The sequence below is a fragment of the Cervus canadensis genome, chromosome 22 (assembly GCF_019320065.1).
Source record: "Cervus canadensis isolate Bull #8, Minnesota chromosome 22, ASM1932006v1, whole genome shotgun sequence".
NCBI lineage: Eukaryota > Metazoa > Chordata > Mammalia > Artiodactyla > Cervidae > Cervus > Cervus canadensis.
The window spans coordinates 47,332,820-47,348,220 of NC_057407.1; the positions used below are offsets into that span (position 1 = coordinate 47,332,820).

Here is a 15,401-nt window from a genome sequence, read left to right on the forward strand (position 1 = left end):
GGAGATCCATTTCTACTGGTGTGAAAGTATCACCTTCAAACATCATTGGTAAAGGAAAGCAATTTCATTGACGGAAAGTTTGATTTGACAATATATGTGTCAGTGTTGAACCATGTACATAGTATTTTAGCGGTGGTGTGTGTGTGGATGTATACTATACAAATTCAAAAGTAGTTTGTGACACATGGAAATTGCATAGCAACGAGGATATACTTAGAACTGAGAACATCTGGAGATAACATTTTACTACTTCCCCGGGGGGGGGGGGTTAATTCATGGACATTTTTACTTGATTTTATTAAATATTTCATAATGTGTATTACTTTATGATTAAATTTGTTCCTCTGGATAGTCATTTTCTATCACTGCCTTAATATATGGCCCATGCATTTCGCAGTTTAAAGAACACTCTACAGTTCATAAGTAGAAATCTAGCAGTCTTGGCTGGGCTTTCTGTTTAGGGTCTTAGAAGGTCAATGAGGAGGGGCTCATGAGGCATAGGTTCTTATCTGCAGCTTCCAAGAGAGAATCCACATCCAGGACCATTCAGGTGCTAGGCAGAATCCATTTCCTTCTGGTGGTTTCTGTGTCACCCTTCCATGGTCACACCTTGCACCTGGTGTCCCTGAGGAGAGAAGAAATACTGTGTCATTGTGTGCTCATTTGTGTCTAATCTTTTACAGTGTATTCAGTTGAAAGGATCATCACAAGTATTTTATGTCAGTAAGGTTATTACCTCAAGGTCTAAAACTACAAACTATTCAGTTAGGTTATGATTTAAATGCAAGTCATGGGATTAGTGAATAGAAAAAATTAGTGACCCCCAGTCTACCTGCTGCAACTACCATCACCCACCTCCATCCCTCTCCTCCTTCATTCTCTGCTCCTCACTGACCTCACTCTCTCTGCCTGTGACCTTTAGATATCTCTGGAACTAATGCTTCCCCTTCTCGGCCTCTTTACTTCACTCCCACACCCATCCTGTGCATTTAAGACCTTTATCTCCATGAAACCTCTATCCCCTGATCACAAACTCTCAGCCCAGCCCTCCTTCCCTTCTGCTCCCCTAAGCCTTTCATCCTTCATTTCCTCCTCCTCCTCTGCCCTTTGCCCTCCGGTCATACCAGGGACTTCCGCCCATTTCTCATGTCTGTGTGTCTGATGCCCTCAGATGTTCCAGTCTTCAGTTACCAAGTGTCCTGAACCATTTCCCCCACCCCTATAACTCCTGACTCTGCAATTTCCTCTGCAATTTGGGGGAATAGTTTGAAAAGTATAGGTGTTAACTCTTCTCTAAATGTTTGGCAGAATTCACTTGTAAAGCCATCTGCTCCTGAACTTTCATTTTTTGGAAGCCTTTTTAAATAGCTCATTTATGTATGGTATTCTCTGATGGCGCAACAGGTAAAGAATCTGCCTGCAATACAGGAGACACAGGTTCAGTGGCTGGGTAGGGAAAATCCCCTGGAAGAGGAAAATGTAACCCACTCCAGTATTCTTGCCTGGGAAATTCTGTGGACAGAGGAGCCTGGTGGGCTATGGTCCATGGGGTTGCAAAGAATCGAATGCAACTGAGCGACTGATGCATCTATATCTACATAGATAGATAGGAGTGTATATCCACCTGGTGCAATATGTCATTTAAGGCCGACGTTTCCTCACTGATTTTTCTGTCTGGATGACCTGTCCAGTGTTATAAGTGAGGTGTCAAAGGTCCCTACTTTTATTGTTACTGTCAATTTCTCCCTTATGTTAGTTAATACTTGCTTTATGTATTTTGGTGCTCCTATGTTGGGTGCATAAATACTTAAAATTGTTGTATTTTCTTCTTGGATTGATCCTTTGATCATTATGTAGTGTTCTCCTTTGTCTCTTTTAAAAGTCCTTATTTTAAAGTCTAATTGGTCTGGGAATTTCCTGGCAGTCCAGTGATTAGGACTCAGCGCTTTCAGTGCCGTGAATCAGGTTCAGTCCCTGGCGGGGTACTAAGGTCCTGCAACTCACGCAGGCAGAAAACATTTTTTTAAAAGGCTGTTTTAAAGATCACTTAAAATTTTAAATATACTGGCATGTGGAGTATGAGAGACTTATTGGGATATACTAAAGTTTCAAAAAAGTTAAAAATAGAACTACTGTATGGCCTAGTGATTCCACTCCTGGATAAATATTGAAGAAAAAGCCAAAACACTATTTCAAAAAGATAGACGTACCCCAATGTTTATAGTAGCAGTATTTACAATTGCCAAGATATATAAGCAACCTAAGTGTCCGTCAGCAGATGAATGAATAAAGAAGATGTGTATTGACAGACACACACACACTTCAATACTACCTAACAGTGAAAAAAAAAAAATTTTGCCATTTGCAGCAACATGGATGGCCTTGGAGAGCATTGTGCTAAGTGAAGTAAGTCAGAGAAAGGCAAATACTGTTTGAAAATTATAACAAAGGAGTGACTATAGCTAGAGAAAAAACAAACTCACAGACACACAGGACGAACCAGTGGTGATCAGTAGGGAGATGGGAGGGGCAGTATAGGGGTTGCAGAGTGGGAGGTTCACACTATCGGCTGTCAGATGGGCTCATGGGGGACTTCCCTGTGATCCAGTGGCTAAGACTCCCATGCTTCCAATGCAGGAGGCCTAAGTTTGATCCCTGGTAGGAAACTAGATCCCACATGCTGCAACTAAGCCCTGCCACAGCCAAAAAAAAAAAAAAAGATAGGCTCAAGGGTATAGTATACAACATGGGGGAAATAGCAATACTTTATAACCATAAATGGGAAGGAACCTTTAAAATTGTATTACATTTTTTTAATTTTTAAAAATAAAAAATTTTTAAAGATTCTGTATTCTCAAAGAATATTTGAAAAAGTAGATACGTTTTGTCTAATTTTTCTCTTAATCAGTATACTTCAGAGAATTGAGAAAATATAAATATGTCAGTTGCACCACAATTCATAACACACACATAGACACACAATAAACAAAAAATGCTGATCTACTGATTCAGTTACAATATGCTTTATTAACATAAATCACAATTTCCTTTGTGAATCATCAATATGTAGTCATAACATCATTTTAAAAGGCTTCTGTCCATTCCTAGCACAAAATGCTAATCCACCCTCCATTGTTGCCATTGGTTTATTTTCAACCAAAACTGCAGTGCAAACAACTTCACTGCAAACAAAATGAACAGTCACCTCTGTTTATTAAAGATACTGGCTTTTCAAGTGGAGGTTTTAATCAGTCCAGGCTTGTTCTTGTAGGTTTCCATTACTCTCCACACTCTCGTAACAGCCAGTGATATTCTTCCTTATCACTTCTTTGTATTTTCTAAACAGTTTACAAGAATCATATTTTTAATGTATGCTCAGTCATGTTAAATTTCTGAAATACAGTTGAACTCAATTGATAAATATTTTCAAAGACCTTAAAGATTCAGAACCAAGAGTTCTAACTTTTTTGATATCATTGTGCATATGTGTCCCCTAGTGTATTTGTAAAATGTAAAGTGTATCATCCACAAAGAGAGTGACAAGATTTACCCAGGTGAAAATAATTAATGTGAATTCTTCTGTGAATGTTTGATAGAGGAAAAAAAAAAAGCTGGGTAGAAATCACCAGTGAAGCCATATAGTCCTGGTATTATTTGTTGGGAGATTTTTGAGCACTGTTTCAGGGTCCATAATAGTAATTTGGTCTGTTCAGATTGTTTTATTTCTTCATGATTCAATCTTTTTATTTTTTTAATTTTTTATTTGGCCTATAGATTTTTTAGGATCATGTTGTTCAATTTTTACATATTTGTAAACTTTCTAGTCTCTGTCCTGTTGTTCATTTCTGGTTTCTTACCATTATGGTTAGCATGTAAGTAAGCAAAATACTATATGATATCACTTATATGTGAGATCTAAAATATGACACAAATGAACCTCTATATGAACCAGAAACAGAATCATGGACATGAAGAACTGACTGGGGGTTGCCAAGGAGGAGGGGTTCAGGGCGGGATGGAGTGGGAGGTTGGGGTTAGCAAATGCAAGCTTTTATGTATAGAATGGATAAACAGCAAGATGGTACTGTATAGCACAGAGAATTATATTCAATATCCTATAATAAACCACAATGGAAAAAATGTGTGTGTGTGTGTGTATATATATAACAGACTCACGAATAATTAGTATGATATCAGTCTTCTTAAATTTGCTAAGATTTGTTTACTGGACCATCACTTGATCTGTCCTGGAAATGTTCAGCAAGCAATTGAGAAGAATTTTGATGCTATCGGATGAACTGCTATGTTTTTGCCTGTTGAGTCCATTTGGTCTGACGTATAATTCAAGTTTAGTACTCCCTCACTGACGTACTCTCTGGATGATCTATTCACTGTGGAAAGTTGGGTATTAAAGACCCCAAACACTTTTTTCCTATTGTCTATGTCTCTCTTCAAATCTGTTAGTATTTGCTTAACACAGTAACACTGGTGAGTGCATATTTATTTGTTTGTCATCTTGATGAATTGACATTATCATTATTTCAGTTCAGTTCAGTCGTTCAGTCACATCTGACTCTCTGTGACCCCATGGACTGCAGCACTCCAGGCTTCCCTGTCCATCACCAACTCCCGGAGCTTGCTCAAACTCATGTCCATCAAGTCAATGTTGCCATCCAACCATCCATCCTCTGTCATCCCCTTCTCCTCCTGCCTTCAGTCTTTGTCAGTATCAGGGTCTTTTCCAAGGACTCAGTTCTTCACATAAGGTGGCCAAACTTCATCAACTTTAGCATCAGTCCTTCTGATGAATATTCAGGATGGATTTCCTTTAGGATTCACTGGTTTGATCTCCTTGCACTCCAAAGGACTCTCAAGAGCCCTCTCCAACACCACATTTCAGAAGCATCAATTCTTCAGCGCTCAGCTTTCTTTACAGTCCAACTCTCACATCCATACACGACTACTGGAAAAACCATAGCTTTGACTAGACGGACCTTTGTTGGCAAAGTAATGTCCCTGCTTTTTAATATGCTGTCTTGGTTTGTCATAGCTTTTCTTCCAAGGAGCAAGTGTCTTAATTTCATGGCTGCAGTCACATCTTCAGTGGTTTTGGAGCCCAAGAAAATAAAGTCTGTCACTGTTTCCATTGTTTCCCCATCTATTTGCCATGAAGTGATGGGACCAGATGCCATGATCTTAGTTTTCTGAATGTTGAGTTTTAAGCCAGCTTTTTCACTCTCCCCTTTCACTTTCATCAAGAGGTTCTTCAGTTCCTCTTCATTTTCTGCCATAAGGGTGGTATCATCTGCGTATCTGAGGTTATTGATATTTTTCCCAGCAATCTTGATTCCAGCTTGTGCTTCATCCAGCCTGGCATTTCACATGATGTACTCTGCATACAAGTTAAATAAGCAGGGTGACAATACACAGCCTTGATGTACTCCTTTCCCAGTTTGGAACCAGTCTGTTGATCCATGTCCAGTTCTAGCTGTTGCTTCTTGACCTGCATACAGATTTCTCAGGAGGCAGGTAAGGATGTCTGGTATTCCCATTTCTTAAAACGAATTTTCCACAGTTTGTTGTGAGCTACACAGTCAAAAGCTTTGGCATAATCAATAAAGCAGAAGTAGATGTTTTTCTGGTATTCTCTTGCTTTTACGATGATCCAGCAGATGTTGGCAATTTGATCTCTGGTTCCTCTGCCTTTTCTAAAACCAGCTTGAACATCTGGACGTTCACAGTTCACATACTGTTGAAGCCTGACTTGGAGAATTTTGAGCATTACTTTGCTAGCATGTGAAATGAGTGCAATTGTGCGGTAGTTTGAACATTCTTTGGCATTGCCTTTCTTTGGGTTTGGAATGAAAACTGACCTTTTCCAGTCCTGTGGCCACTGCTCAGTTTTCCAAATTTGCTGACATATTGAATGCAGCACTTTCACAGCATCATCTTTTAGGATTTGAAATAGCCCGACTGGAATTCCATCACCTCCACTAGCTTTGTTCGTAGTGATGCTTCCTAAGGCCCACTTGACTTTGCATTCCAGGATGTCTGGCTCTAGGTGAGTGATCACACCATTGTGGTTATCTGGGGCATGAAGCTCTTTTTTGAATAGTTCTTCTGTGTATTGTTGCCACCTCTTCTTAATATTTTCTGCTTCTGTTAGGTCCATACCATTTCTGTCCTTTATTGTGCCCATCTTTGCATGAAATGTTCCCTTGGTATCTCTAATTTTCTTGAAGAGATTTCTCGTCTTTCCCATTCTGTTGTTTTCCTCTATTTCTTTGCATTGATCACTGAGGAAGGCTTTCTTATCTCTCCTTGCTATTCTTTGGAACTCTGCATTCAGATGGGTTTATCTTTCCTTTTCTCCTTTGCCTTTCACTTCTCTTCTCAGCTATTTGTAAGGCCTCCTCAGACAGCCATTTTGCCTTTTTGCATTTCTTTTTCTTGGGGATGGTCTTGATCACTGCCTCCTGTACAGTGTCACAAACCTCCATCCATAGTTTTTCAGTCTGTCTGTCAGATGTAATCCCTTGAGTCTATGTGTCACTTTCACTGTATAATCGTAAGGGATTTGATTTAGGTCACATCTGAATGGTCAAGTGGTTTTCCCTACATTCTTCAATTTAAGTCTGAATTTGGCAATAAGGGGTTCTTGATCTGAGCCACAGTCAGCTCCCGGTCTTGTTTTTGCTGACTGCATAGAGCTTCTCCATCTTCGCCTGCAAAGAATATAATCAATCTGACTTTGATATTGACCATCCGGTGATGGTCCATGTATAGAGTCTTCTCTTGTGTTGTTGGAAGAGAGTGTTTACTATGACCAGTGCGTTCTCTTGGCAAAACTCTGTTAGCCTTTGCCCTCTTCATTTTGTACTCCAAGGCCAAATTTGCGTATTACTTCATGTACCTCTTGACTGCCTGCTTTTGTATTCCAGTCCGCTATGATGAAAAGGACATCTTTTTTGGGTCTTAGTTCTAGAAGGTCTTGTAGGTCTTCATTGAACCATTCAGCTTCTTCAGCATTAGTGGTTGGGGCATAGGCGTGCCTTACTGTAATATTGAATGGTTTACCTGGGAAACGAACAGAGATCATCCTGTCATTTTTGAGATTGCACCCAAGTACTGCATTTTGGACTCTCTTGTTGACTATGATGGTTACTCCATTTCTTCTAAGGGATTCTTCCCCACAGTAGTAGACTCAAACACAGGTCTGGCTCAGTCTCTGTGGGGTCTTTGGCTCCTGGTGCAGATAAGGGTTTGTCTGAGCTCTCTGAGCGTCTCTGGTGGTTATGGGGTTTGAGTCTAAACGTGATTTCGCCCCTCCTACTTTCTTGCTGGGGCTTCTCCCTTGCCCTTGGATGTGGGGCACCTTTTTTTGCTGGGATCCAACATCTTCCTGTCGATGGTGGTTCAGCAGCGAGTTGTCATTTTGGAGTTCTCACAGGAGAAGATGAGCGCACATCCTTCTACTCCGCCGTCTTGCCCTTCTCCTGTCATATGATGACCTTAATTTTTTTTCTTGTTGCAGCTTTTGGCCTAGAGTCTGCTCTGTCTGGTGTAATTCTTGCTACCACTGCCTTCCTCTAGTTGCTACTTGTATGGCATGTTTTGTTCTAAAGCTTCACTTTGAGCCTAATTTGTGTGTTTAACACTGAAGTCAATCTCTGATAGGCAGCATATAGTTTGATCTTATATATTTTTTCCTAATCTAGTTGATTTACAATGCTGTATTAGCTTCAGGTGTATAACAACAATTATACATCTGCATATATCCATTCTTTTTTAGATTCTTATTCTCTTATAGGCCATTACAGACTACTGAATAGGTTTCCCCATGCTATACAGTTGGTCCTTATTATCTATTTTACATATAGTAATATAGAAGTGTGTATAGGTCATTTTCAATTTCCCAATTTATCCCTCCCCCACCTTAACCCCAATAACAGTGTTTGATTTCTACATCTGTAATTCTATTTGTTTTGTAGATAAGTTCGTTTGTACCCTTTTTTTTTTAGATTCCACTCGTAAGCAATATGATATTTGCCTTTCTCTGACTTCACTCAATATGACAGTCTCTAGTTCTAGCCACGTTGCTGCAAATGGCATTATTTCATTCTTTTTTATGGCTGAGTAATCTTCCATTGTATATATGTGTTGTAGTCTGTGCAAGGGTTGGAAAAGAATCTCCAGACATGGAGTATTTCAGAAAGGAGTGTGTTTATTAAGAACAAATAGCAGAGATAATGAGGCACTGCAAGCACAGTCAGGCCGACTTCCTGACAGATCAGGGAGCGCCGACCAAAGGGAGAATAGAGAGGGAGAAGGGGTTAGAACAGTCAGCGGGCTCAAAAGAGAGCCAACGCTTTCATGGGCTTGAACTTGAGTGAAAGACGCTCAGTCGTGTCTGACTCTTTTCGATCCCATGGACTATAGCCTGCCAGGATCCTCTGTCCATGGAATTCTCCAGGCTAGAATTCTGGAGTGGGTTGCCATTCCCTTCTCCAGGGGATCTTCCCAACCTAGGGACTGAACCTGGGTCTTCCGCATTGCAGGCAGATTCTTTACCATCTGAGCCACCAGGGAAGCCCTTTTGTGGGCCAGTAGCCAAGTTTTATAGCCTCAAGACGGAAAATTCTTGCTGGAAGGGTGGCATTAGGTGATTGGTTAGGGCACTATTGGATGAGTACCGGGGTGGGTATTTTTACCTAATATGGGGTCAGGGAACTGGTTGGTAAGGATGATGGGGGGAGCGCTTAGCAATGCTGTCGTAAGTATCCACTTTTCTCTGGCATTTTTCATTTCATTTTAGTTCCAGAATGTTTTTTGGTTCTTTTTTTACAGTTTTTGTCTGTTGTGTTTTTCTGCTCTTTTCTTCCTTTTTTTTTTCCTGATTTTATTGAACTCTTTTTCTGTCTTTCCTTGTACCTTACTGAGCTCTCTTATAACAGCTTTTTAAAGTTATTAATTAGGTAGATTGATGATTTATAAGTCTTTGGGGTTGATAACTGGAAGACTTGTGAAATCATTTATTATTGTTAGATTACATTTTTTTTTAAATGTTCCTGTGGGGTTTGTGCTACTATATTCACTTCCGAAGTAGCAGCCACCTGCTCCAGGGTTTACTAATTGTCTTCAGGAAGCAAACACCCTCTGTCAGCCCTCTAGAATTAGAGAGGGCTTTCTAGGCTTTCTCAGGCCTGTATGGATAAACCTGTTTCACATTTCTTATCACATCTTTCGGCAGAATTCTTGAGCTTGTATACCATCTTTTGATCTTGCAACACAATAGGCTGGGTGCCGACAGCCCCTCTTTCTTCTCCTAAGGATGGTGCTACTGCAGAAACTTATGGTCTGTCTCTGTCCTGCAGATGTGACCCAGCTTTCTGGGTGTGTTCTCAAGCTGTTGCCCAGAGCTTGCTCTCAGGGCCTTGGTGGGGAGAGCACATGGGAACTGACCACAAAACTGTGAGGATTTGTGGTGGGGGGCTGTGCGGAGCACCGAGGGCGCCCTCTGCCCAGTTTGGAGGCTGTTTGAGTGAAGCGTCCCTGTTGACTCATGGATGGGCTTCTTCATGGAGTCCGTGATTCAGTTAGTAGCATCTGTGCCACATTAGTGTCTTAGGAGAATCCTATGAGTTCTTCCCAGCCCCCAATCATGAAACTAACTCATAATTCAGCACGCTGGATGGCCAAGAAAGCAAGAGGCCTGTTTCGCTGCATTCACACAGTTGGGGGCGTGCTGTCCCCAGCTTGGGTCTTCTTCCTCAGGATTGCTTTGGCAGTGTGGGTATTTTGCCGCTCTGTATTTATTTTAGGATCATTTGTCCTAGTTCTGTGAAAAATGTCATGGGTATTTTAATTGGGATTGCTTTAAATCTGTACATTGCTTTGAGTAATAAGGCTATTTTAAAAAGACTAATTTTTCCAATCCAAGAGCATAGGATATGATATCTTTTCATTTATTTATGTCACCTTTAATTTCCTTTATCAATGTCTCATACTTTCAGTATATAAATCTTTCACCTCTGTGGTTAAATTTATTCTGAGGTATTGTATTACTTTTGATACAATCACATTTTTTTTCCTTAAGTTCCCTGATAGTTTGTTATTAGTACAGAGAAAGATAACTTATTTCTATGTATTCATTATGTGTATTTCCAACTTACTGAATTTATTTATGCTAATTTGTTGGTGAAAACTTCAGGGTTTTCTCGACATGTTATCATGTCATCTGCATACGGTGACAGTTTTACTTCCCTTAGAAATTAGATCCAAGTTTTTAATTTTATTTTTTCACTGTCACTAGCACTGTTAATACTGTGTTGAATAAAAGTGCTGAGAGTAGGCATCCCTGTCTTGCTCCTGTTCTTAGAGGAATTTCTTCCAGCTTTTCACCACTGGGTGTGATAGTAGCTCTGATTTGTCATAAATGCCCTTTAGTAGAAAAGCTATGTTGCCTTTATACCCACACTGAGAGTTTTTATCATAAAGCATATTTTGAATTTTGTTGATACAAAAGTTTACCAAATAACTTTAGCTGGAGGTATGAGGATCATCATGTGATTTTTATCCTTTGTTCTGCTAATTTAGTGCCTCACTCATTGATTTGCATACATTGAATCATTCCTGCATTGGTGAGCTAAATCCCATTTGATCACGGTGTATGGTTCTTTTAATGTATTGTTGAATTCAGTTAACTGCTCTTTTGTTAAGGGGTTTTGCATCTATATTCATGACTGATATTGACCTGTGATTTACTTTTTTTTGGTAGTGTCCTTCTCTGGTTTCCATCTATGGGTGATGCTGGCCTCAGAATTGAATATTGAACATTGAATATATCCTATCATTCCCTCCTGGTCTGCAAAGTCCACTGATAAGAGTGTGAAAACACTCTTTCTTCAGCTTGGGGGGAATAGTTTGAGAAGGATAGATGTTAACATTCCTTTAAATGTTTGATAGAAATTTATCAGTGAAGTCACCCAGTCCTGGACTTCTGTTTATTGGGAATTTTTTTTATTACTCATTCAATTTCATTTCTAGTAATTGCTCTGTTTCTATTTTTATTTATTCCTGATTCAATCTTATAAGATTTATGTTCCTAGGAGTTTATTCACTTCTTCTGGGTTGTCCAGTTTGTTGGTATATAACTGTAGCAATCTCTTCTGGTACTTCGTATTTCTGTGGTGTCTTATAACTTCATCTCTTTCATTTCTGGTTTACTTGGGCCCTTTCTTTTTTAAAAAAAAATAATATTTTTGTCTTTTATTCTTTACAAAAGCTTAAGTGTTTGATCTACTACCCTTACTATATGTATACCTTTTCCAGGGAGATTTTTTACTTTTGTATGTTTTCTGTTACTAATTAGTGACACTTCTTTTAAGCTGAAGTAGATTGCTTCAACATTTCTTATAAGGCTGCTTTATTAGTGATGAACTCATTTAGCTTTTGCTAGTCTGGGAAACTCCTAATCTCTCCTTCAATTGTGAATCATAATCTTGCTGGTAGTGTTCTTATTGTAGGCTTTTTCTTTTTAGAACATTGAATATATCCTATCATTCCCTCCTGGTCTGCAAAGTCTGCTGATAAGTCGGCTGACGGTCTTGAGGGAATACCTTGCACATAACTAGTTGCTTTTATTTCACTGCATCTATGATCCCTCTTTAATTTTTGACCCTTTAACGTGTCTTGGTGTGGACTTGTCTGTCTTCACCTTGTTGGGGACTCTGTGCTTCCGTCCCCGGATTTGGAGAGTTATCAGTTGTTATACCCTCTAATAAGGTCTCTGCCCCTTTCTCTCTCCTCTTCTTTCTGGGATCCCTATAATGCTCCTGTTACTATTTCCTGATGTTGTCTCAGAGGTCCCACTTTCTATTTGTTCATTCTTTTTTCTTCTTGCTATTGAACTTGGGTGATTTTCACTTCGTCCTCCAGATCACTGATTTGTTCTCCTGTATCACATCATCTAATGTTGCTTCCCTCGTGTGTGTGTTAATCTCAGTTATTGTATTTTTCAGCTGTTAGGTTCTTTATTATATTTTATTACTCTCTGAAGTTCTCACTCTGTCCATCTCTTCTTCTCCTGACTTGGATGAGCATCTCTATAATCATTACCTTGAACGTTTTTTTTTTGATACAATGCTTATCTCTGTTTTATCTAGTTCTTTTTCTGATGTTGTATCTTGTTACCACATTTGTAACAAATTCCTCTGTTTCCTCAGGTGTCCTAATTCTCTTCATTTCTCTTCATTAGGTCCAGTTCATTCCACTTCCCGGTCTTGGAGAAGTGGCCTTACCCAGGGGATGCCTAGCGGGCCCAGCAGCACGTTCCCTGGCCAGCACAGGTGGGCGACCCCTCTGTGGGCTGCGTGGCGGGCCTGCTATTGCAGACCGGCTGGTAGGCGGTGTTGGGCCCTGGCCTAAACTGACATGAGGTCCTGCATTTTGTGATTGCCCTGGGCGTGCTGGTAGGCAAGGCAGCACCCCCATCATGGGTGGCGGCGTGCAGCACTCCAGGTGCGCAGGGGTCGGCGGGGCCCCCAGTGCATCTGGGGGTGAGGCCTCGTGGAGCAGAAGCGCCGCAGGCTTGGTGGCAGCTGGGGCACGCCAGGACACGCACCAGGTCGAGGGAAGACGGAAATGTTGCCTGCCAACGCCTCAGTCCCTAGCGGGAGTCCCAGCTGCCTCTCGCCTCCCCAGGAAGCGCTCTTGAGTTGAGCAAGTAGGTCTGACCCAGGTGTCTTGGGAACTGCCGGCTCTGAGCGGGGCCTGAGGACAGGGGAGAGTTTGTGTGGTGGCCTCTGAGAGCAGAGTCTCCGCTTCCCTCAGCCTCCGGCCCTCCTGAACGTAAGCCCCGCAGGTTCTCAGAGCCGGACCTGCTGTGCTGTTTCTTCCCCACCCGACCGGGGGCGGAACCCTGGGCTGAGCAGCCCGAGGGAGGCCTCAGACCCTGGCCCAGACCCAGACCCAGACCCTCTGCAGTTGAGACACCTTCCAGTCGCGAATCACTGTGCCGGAGGTGTGGGTGTGTTAGACTGTGATTCCAACCCTCCTCTCCACCTGTGCTTTCTCCTTCCTTATACTTTCAGTTGTGCAAAAATTTCTCCACTGTTCTTCAGGTCATTTCAGAGATAATTTCTGGGTGAATTGTTGTGATTTTGATGTGCCTGCAGGAGGAGGTGACCTCAGTATCTTCCTACGCTCATCTTCTTGATCCCCTCTCAAGAGCTTTTTTTTTTAATATGTACACTTAACACTGTAAACATAACTGTTTGAATTGTTTTACCTGCACACCATGAGCTTAGATACTTGCGTTTCCAATTTTGTCTGCTTTAAGATATGTATTTTTTATTTCTCTATTGCTTTATTCTTTTAAAATATTTATTATTTATTTACCTGACTGTGCCAGGTCTTGGCAGCGGCACACGGGACTTTTAGTTGCGGTGTGTGGGATCTAACCCGGGCCCCCTGCATTGGGAGCATGGAGTCGTGGCCACTGGACCACCAGGGACGTCCCCTATTGGTTGATTCTTGTTGTATGCAGTGGCTGTTCGGGAGCTTATTGTTCACATTGCTAAGTGTTCTTGAATTTTTAATTATTCTTGAGTTTTGGTTTCAAACCATTGTGGTGGGAAATGGTGCTTGACGTGATTTCAATCTTCTTAGATTTTTGAAGATTTCTTTTGTGGTATAACATTTAATCTATCCTGGGAAATGCTCTGTGAATACTTGACAAGGATGAAAATTTTGCTGCCACTGAGTGCAATGTACTGTAAATGTCTGTTACAGTCACTTGATATCATGTGTGTATTAAAGTTCAGTGCTTCTGGGTGGGTATTCTGTCTGGGTGATCTATACAGTGTTGAAAGTTGGGTACTGAAATTTCTTACCATTATTTTATTTCTTCATGTTTTCGCTTTCACAAGTGTTCATATTTCCTTTATATGCTGAGATGCTCCAATGTTGGATACGTACATATTTATGTAGGATACAATATATGTATGTTGGTTACATACATAATCTCTTGATGAATTAGCCCCTTTATGATTATATGATAACCTTCATTTCTTTGAGAGGTTTAAGTCTTCTTTGCCTTATAATAGTGAGGCAAGTATCATTTGCATGGAATATCTTTTTTCCAGTTATTCAATTTTATCCTATACATGGCCTTAAAATTTACACAGATCTCCTGTACATAGTATGTAATTGATTTTTCTGAATCCATTCAGGCACCTTATGGGTTATTTAAATTGAAGTATATGTCATTTATAATATTACATTAGTCTCAATGGTACAAAATTTTAGTATTTTTATACATTATGCCCCACTTAGTTATTACAAAATAATGGTTATATTTCTGTGTTGTATAATATATCCATGTGTTTTTTTTTAATTTATCTTTTTATTGAAGGATAATTGCTTTACAGAATTTTGTTTTCTATCAAACCTCAACATGAATCAGCCATAGGTATACATATATCCCCTCCCTTTTGAAACCCACTCCCATCTCCCTCCCCATCCCACCCCTCTAGTTTGACACAGAGCCCCTGTTTGAGTTTCCTGAGCCATAGAGCAAATTCCTGTTGGCTCTCTGTTTTACATATGGTAATGTAGGTTTCCATGTTACTCTTTCCATACAGCTCACCCTCTCCTCATGTCTACAAGTCTCTTCTCTATGCCTGTTGCTCCATTGTTGCCCTGTAAATAAATTCTTCAGTACCATTTTTCTAGATTCCATATATGTGCGTTAGAATATGATATTTATCTTTCTCTTTCTGACTCACTTCACTCTGTATAATAGGTTCTGAGTTCATCCACCTCATCTGAACTGACTCAAATGTGTGCCTTTTTATGGCTGAGTGATATTCCATTGTGTATGTGTACCACAACTTCTTTATCCATTCATCTGTCGATGGACATCTAGCTTCCATGTTCTAGCTATTGTAAATAGTGCTGCAATGAGCACATGTGTCTTTTTCAATTTTGGTTTCTTCAGGGTATATGCCTCGGAGTGGGATTGCTGGGTCATATGGTGGTTTTATTCCTAGTTGTTTAAGGAATCTCCATACCATCTTCTTTAGTGGCTGTATCAATTTACATGCTCACCAACAGTGCAAGAGTGCTCCCTTTTCTCCATACCCTCTGCAGCATTTATTGTTTGTAGGCTTCTTGATGATGGCCATTCTGACCGGTGTGAGGTGATATCTCATTGTAGTTTTGATTTGCATTTCTCTAATAATGAGTGATGTTGAGCATCTTTTCATGTGTTTGTTAGCCATCTGTATGTCTTCTTTGGAGAAATGTGTGTTTAGGTCTTTTTCCCACTTTTTGATTGGGTTGTTTGTTTTTCTGGCCTTGAGTTGTATGAGCTGCTTGTATATTTTGGAAATTCATCCTTT

General features: G+C 40.4%; 1 protein-coding gene across 1 annotated transcript in view; it reads right to left on the bottom strand.

Annotated features, from left to right (window-relative positions):
• Positions 1-603: 603 nt before the first annotated feature.
• EXOG (exo/endonuclease G) overlaps positions 604-15,401 on the bottom strand; it is a 57,599-nt gene continuing 42,801 nt past the window's right edge. The window contains exon 8 of the transcript XR_006264448.1: positions 604-625. The gene's annotated coding sequence lies outside the window, so the exon portion shown is untranslated. The remainder of the gene's footprint in view (positions 626-15,401) is intronic.